Genomic DNA, 9,335 nt, shown 5'->3' with positions numbered 1-9,335 from the left:
CGTACTGATCACAAAAGCTGGTACGTGCTCATTGAGGGGAAAATAAAGGATCACATGGTGCAATCAAATAAAAATTTTGATTATATTCGCTGGATATATCTTCCTGTTTGTCATAAAGCCTTAATTTTAAAATTAACCTTGATATCATCTGAAGTTTCAGTTCATCTGAAAATGCTAAGTAAAGTAACTAAGCGAAAAGCAAAGGGTATTTAAACGTGTAGCACATTTCATAATGTTAGCCTCTGGGAAAATCCTTTGAGTAAAGGTATTTTGTTTATACGACCCCCTCAAGAAATCCTGGCGCACGCCACTGGCTGAGTGTCTGCCTGGCCTGTTCTCTCTGTTTGCCTGCTAATGAGTTTTCGCAGAATCACCACACTAGTCGTCCCCCTCGCACCCGCTCGTGCGCCCAAAAGAACACTTGCATCATGATACTGTTGAAAATTTTTGACACATGTTCACTCACTCTATCCCCCTGTTTCCCGCCCCCCCGCTCACTCCTTTTCTATGCCGCATTGTTGTTGCCGCTTTGTAGTTGCTTTGATGTTGGGTGCCATTTTTGGGTTTTTTCCCCATTTTCCGGGGGATAGCCTTTCAAGTGCAGCAGCGACAACGTGGCCATTGTCATTTGTTTTCGCAAACGTTTCTTTCACACAATGTCAACTTTCAACAAAGGACTTTAATTAAGTCCTTAATGACAGCTTAATTTAGCGCACTTTGCACAGCGCGTATGCCCCAACACGTACACAAACAAAGGCACAACGCACACACACGTAACACACACTCACACACGGCAGTGTGGGAGAGGGATGGGGTGTGTTTAGTTCTTTCGCTTTCTCCGTCTCGGGATCCTTCAGTTGCGGTCAATTAGATAATAATTTCAAATCGAAAAAGGACATTTGATAGCTTTAAAAGACGTAATATTTTTTAGAAAAATTTAGGAAAATACTAGTAAAATGAAATGTTATTTTGATGAACTTCGTTTTTCTGCCAATATTTTAATATTCTTCTCCGAAATGAAGTTCTTTTACTCCATTCTGAAATACTCCAAAATGTTGTATCATATAAATGTATCAACTAACATTCGTTTATTACTTAAAACTAGTACTAAAAACTTGAAGGATCGCGGAAGGGTGGAGAGGGGGGTTGACAGCGTGGGAGTGCGCCTAAATAGCATTTTGATTATGCCAAATAATACATGGAACTTGTCTCGCCAAACATTTTTGGTAGCTCAACTTGTCAGCGGCCGGCAACTTTGAAGCATTATACAAAAAGTTGACCAAATAACCAGCAGCGAGCCACACCAACACACTGGCACACACAACCACACAACACACGCACACATACAATATGTACACAGTTTGGGAAAGCGATAAAAACCATTTGTTGTGAATGTCCTGTTTTGTTATTTGTTATTCTGCTGCTTGTCCTTTGTTGTGTTGTTGTCGTCCCAAGTTGGCTTACTCAAGTTACTTACAAAGATTTCAATGCACTTTCTTCCTACCAACTTGTTCGCGCAGAAAGCCAAAAAGCCAAAAGAAAAATAAGAACTGGACTGACCGACAAGAGCAGCAACAACACCTACAGTGGAACAGGCCTATCGCAGATTTGTTTCTATTAAGAAAAAGTAATTTATTATTAGTTTAAGTACATATGTATATGTCTTTGTTCAGAATACATAAAAGCATCAGAGCTTAAGATGTTATGAGTCTTGATTCAAGCATTGAGGAACTCCTTTTATTACCTTCAGAGCATTGTAGGTGCTCTGGCCAAAAGGCAACCTGGTTCCTGTTAACGTGTCTTGACTGTGCAGAGGCAGTGGCATCGGCGACGAACAAGAACAAGAACGATTTGACTTCTGGAAACTGTCAGAGCAAGCAAATGGCACTAAATATTAAGTTTGCCGTTGGAACTTGACCAGAAAAAGTAAACTACGAGGAAAACTTGGCCGGCCAGAACTAATGAAAGCTTTCTGCAAGTGTGAGGCGTGCTGGTGTGTGTATGTGTGTGTGTATGCGTGATGGTGTGTGTGTGTGTGTGTGGGCTAAAAGTTTTTGCCTTTTGGCTCGACCACAGAATTTCTCATGAGTTGGCGCTGCGGCTGCGGCTGCACTTGTTTCAAGTTCAATTAATTTTAAGTGCGGCAGCAATTGTGTTGCACATTGTTGTGCCTCCACTCGTTTGTTTACAACGACTCTGCACTCGGTGTGTTTTTCCTTTGCCTTTGGGCCAAGTTGCAGTTTTTGCCTTTTTACGGCATTCGGCATTCAACTTTGGCCTGACATGCAATGTCAGCGCCTGTGTTTATACTATAAATAATGCAGCATATTTTGCATAATGACAAGTTATCGCACACAAAACATAATTGCGTGTATTTGTATCGCAGACATTATGACGTCAGCTTAACGATGGGGGACAAGCTTTTCCTGTTACCCTTGTTGATCACAAATGTATCTACAAGTAGCAGACCTGTATCTTTAAGATATTTTCGGCCTTATCTGAACTAAATTCGAACGTGGACCCCTAGATCAGATCACATACCTTCCAAGTAGGTGCCGCAAAAGTCAGCTGGGATTTTCCGGGATTAGTGTCACATCAAACAGACAGATTGCGGCAAGAGGCAGCAACAAGAGTTGCAGAACAAGTGGAGAAAGAGCCAGATAAACAAATCTAGTCTAGCCGGAGAAAGCCAGCGGGATAAGGGAGTGGGATGGGGGCATATGGGCGCTACCAGTGGAGGTAGTAGTACCAGGATAGAGGACGACGACGAGGATAAGAGCCAGAGACAGAGACAGAGCCAGAGACAGACTTCAGACTAGTCAGGAAGTTGGCTTGGCAGCTTCAAAGTCTAACTCGTCGGCAAACAAAACTTGCCGGCAGTTTTTGCCGCTCCGTTCTCGTTTTGTCTCCCTTCCATGTGCATAATTAAAAAAGCATTTTGGTCGCCAGCGAGACGGGGTTCAACTACTTTCGGATTTATATTGTGTCACTCAATGAGAAGTACGACTGCGACTGCGAAGTACGACTGCGAAATGCGAATGCAAATGCAAATGCGAATGCAGCAGACGGTGCAGAATTCGTTGCATTTTGAATTGGGGGAAAACAAAGCGGGAAGCCTTTTGATCGCGTGCAACAGACTAGAAGAAGTGCTTGCCGAACTGGGGACAAAATTAAGCACTTTAAAGTGTGGCCACACCTACACTTTGACCCGCCCCCCCACACACCTCTCTACACAGCCAGTGCACACAAAGAAAAACTTCATTAAAATAGTAAGCCACTAAAAACTGGACATTCTAAGGAGCATAAACTGGGCTCGAATATTAACATTGTGTATTTATATACCAGGCTTTAAATTTAAATATATTTCTATTGGCATTTATAAATAGTTTTGATAGGCAACTACTTGAAGTTACTTTTGCAAGTGCCCTGCGATGTCAGCTGCCATTTGCCGGGGGGCCAAAGGCTTAAAAAAGGTGGATAATTTTATCGCTTAGCTACGGTGAGACCGCAGCAAAGCTGAGTTTTCTGATGGGTCAGAAGCCGCAGCTTCCAGCCGCATGTCAGCAAAGTCTGGGAAAATCCGGCTCGAAGTTTTCCCCCGCACCACCCCGCACTGCCCTATCCCGGCACCGCACCGCAACGCACTCGCTGTCAACTCTTTTGGCCCAGAGTTTTCCGCCGCCCTTTCTCTTTGGCGACATCAGGTGCAGAACCACACAACAATTAACAGACTTTTGGCTGGGGAACTGGCTTTTGATTCGGCTGGAGCAGATTGCAGCCACCGCCAAGCGGGAGGCATAAGTCGCAGGCTCGTCGAGGAGAAATTTTAATTCCAGCTGTCAGTTGGAAACATCACAAAGCCCTGTCGATGCCACACAGATGAAGCATATGGAGCACAGGGAGCACAGGGAGCACATGAAGCTTCAGTTATGGCAACATTTTTCCGATTGCCACTCGTTTGTCATTGGAGGCTTTTTGATTTTTTATCCAGCCTTTTTTCGGCTGACCTCAGGAAAATGCTTGGCAAATGTGCTTGTCAGAAATCGGGATAATTGAATTTCAAAAGTTGCCACTGCTGTGGGGCAGGGGACAAAACAAGAAAACAACAAACCAACAAGATGGCAACAACTGGAAAATGTCAGTTTAATAATTTATCAATGTCGCAAGTTTATTGAAATAGATTTCCGCCCTTGTGAGACATTTGCATTTCCTGTTTCCGCTGAGCCATTGTTGTTCATGTTTGCCTGGATTGCATGTGCAGTAGTTGCATTTATGCAAATATATTCGAAATACATATTCCAGCATGCATACTTAAGTTTATTACATTTTGCGTGCACATGACGAAATTGATGCTTTGCTTACATTTCGAATGCTTAGAAAACGTGGAAAATGTAATGAAGATTTTTTGCTGTGCAGCACACAACCAAGCCTGATCCCTAATTGATTGAGATGAATCTACCATTTCTGCACCTAACTCTTCGCCCACTTCATTTTCATTATGTCAGATTAGAGCAAAAGTTAAACATCTCCACATTTCCATTTCCAGCTACGAGCTGCACATTTGTATTAGCCAAGAATTGAATTTAGTTTTGCATATTTGAGATGCTCTCAACTAGATAACTGACCGTTGTCTGTCCCCCTGTCCCCCCACCTCATTAGGGGAAAAAGTCGGAAAATGATGAAAAGTCTTTGCATAAATTTTGGGGGGGTGGAGTCCTTTGCAGACTTGCCATTATTAATTGCACAAACACAAATACTAAGTGCAAACAGCCTGTGATTCCGACCCAGAGGAGTTCCCTCAGCGATTGTTATTGTTGGCGCTAGACTGAATGCTGCCACGCCCCCTTCGCCCGTCTGATTGCGCCTTTGAACAAACAAAGGATTGCTCCTTTGTTGCCATTAAGTAAGTAGGCTTACTAAGTTGCAGCCACGGCTGCCATCTCGCAGCATTTGGCTCTTTTGTTCAAAATTAAGCGCATTAGAATTGGTTCGATGTGAAGGTGGGCTTTTGGCTGCCAAGACAAGGAACGCACTTTCCGCCCAAGTGCAGCCGGTATTTGAACTTGAATAGAAGAAAACTGCTAAGCCTACATTTTTGTAGACTGTATTGTAAAACAATATGAACAAACATCTTGGGAACTGCTTTGTTTAAGAAGAGGGCTAGGAATTAATACTATTATGTACAATTCTTTCAATACCCAATAATAATATAACATTTACGGGTATTTTTAATAACAGTTAATAACAGTTTGTGTATTTTTCATAACACATATTTGCAGATAAGCTCTAGTAAGCGTGCCATTCATGGCGCACCTTATACCATCAAAGGTTAAAAATGCAATTTTAAACGATGTTGCGTGCCTCAAGTGGCTGCACTGCTCGACACTACTGCTTTCCACTGCAAAGTCAAGTGCAAATAAGCAAGTGGATGGCGGTGAAAACTTGAGGGGGCGAAAGGGGAAAATGCGCTGCACGTTAAGTATTATCAATTTACAGCTAACATCGCCTGATTGCCGAACAGCACACAAAAGGTGAGAGAGGCAAGGCAACGCAAGGTGCAACCTGAATCGAAAATGGAACTCAACTCCCCGGGAAGGACACACTTGGTCCAATTGGCCACTTGAGCTGCCGTTTGCCAGGATCTTTTTTCTGGCTCATTGCATTCGCATATACGTATATGTATACGTCCGATGTCTGTTTGCTCAGTTGTTTGGCTGTGTGCTGTGCATTTTTCATATAATTCCAGCAGCGAAGGCACAGCAAAAAACTATATAGTACACGGTTATTAAATTAATGCAAATAAATAAAGTGAAATAAGCATTACATGTTGATAGCTGATTAATGTTTTCACAACGAACGCATTTATATGTTTATTTTGTGCACATGTAAATTGTTTTCAAATGTTTAATTGCACAGGCTGAAGGCTTAAAACTTCTTGATGACGATATACAAAATATTGATATACAATGCAATACACATTAATGGGGTTTTCTAAGTATTTTATAATGTTCGCATTGGGAGCGTTATTGTGCCATTGTTCACTGTGCACAAATCCTGAGCTTTGAAGTTGAAGTTCGAGACCGGGTTTTTGGCTTTTCCTTTTCCTCTTCCGGCTGGCAAGGCCACTTGGGAGCGTATATCCACATGCCACATGCAATTGACGTGCTAAGTAACTGTGTCTATGCCACCCAGCTGCCACCCCCTCCCTTGCATCCCAATACATCCCCACATCCCCATCTACCCATAGCCTCTACGTGTCTCTGGCTCATTTGCCTTCGCTTCTGGAGCTCCTCTAATTTTGCAAAGCTATAGTACACACTTCTTTCCTTTTTCGGATGTCTCTCAAACGAAAAGACATATGCACTTGTCGGCCGTATCTGTGTGTTGTTTGCTTTGGTGTTGATTCCCAAAAGTATTTTGTATTTTCCATTGTTGTTGGCTTGTTCTTGCCTAACAATTTCCATCAAACTGTCTGTGTCTCTGTCCCCGTTTCCCGCTTCCCGCTTCCCGCTTTTCACCCATTTTCACCATTTTCCCCATCCCAAGTGGCTTCCTCTAGCCTTTGTTTATTTGGAGTATTTGTTACCAGTACAAAACCTTTATTGGGGAAAGGGCGCACTTCTGCTTTAGTTTTAGAATGCTTAAAAGGAGAAATGTGTCCTGCAAGAAGAATTTGATTTCAAGGCATTTTTCCGAAACTGAATCCTTGGGATTTATGCGCCATTTCGGAATATTTTAGGGCTACCAATCAGGAATCACTGCCAATAGTCAGTAGTCTACTAACCAGAAGTCAATCTGGTTAAATACATAAAAAGAGTTGGTAAAAATGATGTTTAAAATCGCTTTAAAGTCCTTTTTGCGTTGGAGTTTATATAAAACAATGCATATAGCCGTTGATTATCAACTATGAATAATTATGAACCGGCAATGAGGAGAAACCAAAATCAAAATAATTATTATTTCGGCCTGGCCGGGAGCATTTCCAAAGTTCAAATTGAAATCCAGCTGGGTTCGCTTTGAAGTGCAAGGGCAAAAGCCTGAGGAGCTGGGAAAAACTTTTCACTCGCTCGTTTCTACCGGAAATTTCAGGCCTCCGGGCGTAGCTCAAATGACTCATTAAATTCTTGTTTTTTTTCGTCCGGCGTATTTTTTCCGAAACACTTTTCTCTATGCAAAAATGTTCACTTTATTTCGCTTTCAATTTATTTCCTTACACGGGACAGATGCCAGCGACAATTTAAGGGACTGTGGGCACCGGAAAAGCCGAGAGGGGTGAGGTAGGTGGGAAAGAGGGGCGGGGCGTGTTGGAAAAACCAGTGGGGGAGTGGGGGCTGGGGTTAGGGGCTACGGTGGTCCAGGCACTCCGTGCCGTAATAAAACGCTCACTAACACAATTAAACGGGCTTTGCCGGGGTAAAAATGAATGTTAAGCAAACATGACAAGGCTTTTAAGTTTATGGAGCTACCCACCATAGAGCCCAGCCATTTCCATCTGTGGGGTAGACTAACATGCTCTCGTTTTTCCTGCGGAAAACTGCTGCACTTACTGTCACTTTTCATATGCAAAGCGCTGAACGTCTGCCGTTAATTTAATAACATGTAACATTTTGCCAGGATCAGGTCCTGAGTTGGTCTACAAAGTGCCCAATTAGGGGCGGAGTTTGGGGCTCAGCGGGTTGATGATGTTTTACCCCAGTCTGGTTTAGCCCACACTCCTTTCCATGGCCCTTTTACAGTCACTGCATTTTGCAATAAATATCCAAAATTGCGATTGGCAAACACACACATACTAGAACACGGAAACGAACGATTTGGCAAGCATTTTTGGCTTTTGCGGAAGTTCGGCGAAAAATCGTTGACAAGCGACAAAACACTTGACAGCGTCAGCAGAGCCAACAGAATCCAAAAAAAACAAGTGCGAGAAAGTGGGAAAAGAGGTTGAAAATTCGGAAAAGGTGGGCTAGAAAATACCAACAACAAATAGAATCACAGCTTCCAGCAGCAGAAGCAGCAAAAGAAGTTAAATCGAAACAAAAGATAAACACGCAAGGAAAGTTTTCGCTGATCAAAACTTTAATACCCCTCCAATGGGGATTTATGGTTTATGTTTTGCGGATTCTTTATAAACTAAACGAAAGTTTGAAAATGTCGGCTTAACAAATTTTGTTAGAAATTAGTGTGTTCTATTTTCAGACACGTCGAAAAGGAAAAACTTCAAATGAGGTGAGAGTTGTGCCATTGGAACAGCCTAAAAGTCATTTTAAGTGGTTGCCTCGTAGTTTGCTTGCTATTAACATTATCTAGCCATAGCCCAATATACCCGAAATGCGACAGGGTATCGACACGTTCGAAATTTTGTGGTGCAAGCAAACCCGAGTGCAAAAAGTGGGAAAAGCTGGACCGATGGCAAATAAAAAGCAAACAACAAAAATGTGTAAATGTGCAATCAAATGAAAGAAAACCAATAATCGAAAAATGCCAATGCAGCGTACACACACAAAGCGCCAAAAAAAGGGAAGGAGGAGCGGATAGCCTGGGAATTATTGGCTCAGGTAAAGGGGCTCGGGGGGTACAGTTGTAACTGGGGGCTGGCAGTGGAAAATGCACTAAATAAAACATGAAATTGCGAAAAATTCGACCATGTGAGCGGCACAAGGATGTCAGGTGCCAGCCAACCCACCACACCACCCACCGATTTTCCGCCCTCAATCTTGCTAGCCAAGAATTTGCAGCTATAAATTGTTGTCGCAAAATAAACACAAAAAAAGGGGATAGGAGAGGTGAAGAGGGAAGTGTATAGAAGACTTCCTCCTGGGAATAATTGTGCACACAATAAATCAACTTGAGCAGCGGCAAATGGCGAACAAAAGGATTTTTTCAATTTGCTAACGAAACATCAGAGCAGAGCGCACAAAATAAATGATAATAGCCCGGCCAACTATTGTTGGCCAAGTGTTCTTTTGGCGACAGCGGAAGCAGCAAGCCGCATGCCGCAAGCCGCAAGCCAAAATGTCAAAATACTAAATATTAATCATCATTATTTCAATCAACATTTATTAACATGGACTTTGCATTAGCACATAATGTATTTTTGACCTTTTGTCATTCCGCTCCAGAGGGTTATATCCCTTGCACCATCCAACCCACACACCCACACACCCACAACGCACAGACCACATTTTCAATTTTGCCACAAGGGTCAGAAGTAAGAGGAGCCAAGTTAGAGTCACAAAGGCCGGGATCCATTCGTTTGTCTTTGCGGCCTGTCCATGTGCGTGTGTGTGAGTGTGTTTGCCCCCTTGGCACTTGTTTGTGAGCCCACTTGCCCACTCCCC

This window comes from Drosophila teissieri, chromosome 2R (genome assembly GCF_016746235.2).
Source record: "Drosophila teissieri strain GT53w chromosome 2R, Prin_Dtei_1.1, whole genome shotgun sequence".
In the NCBI taxonomy this organism is placed as follows: domain Eukaryota; kingdom Metazoa; phylum Arthropoda; class Insecta; order Diptera; family Drosophilidae; genus Drosophila; species Drosophila teissieri.
Note: the sequence above shows the minus strand (reverse complement) of the source record.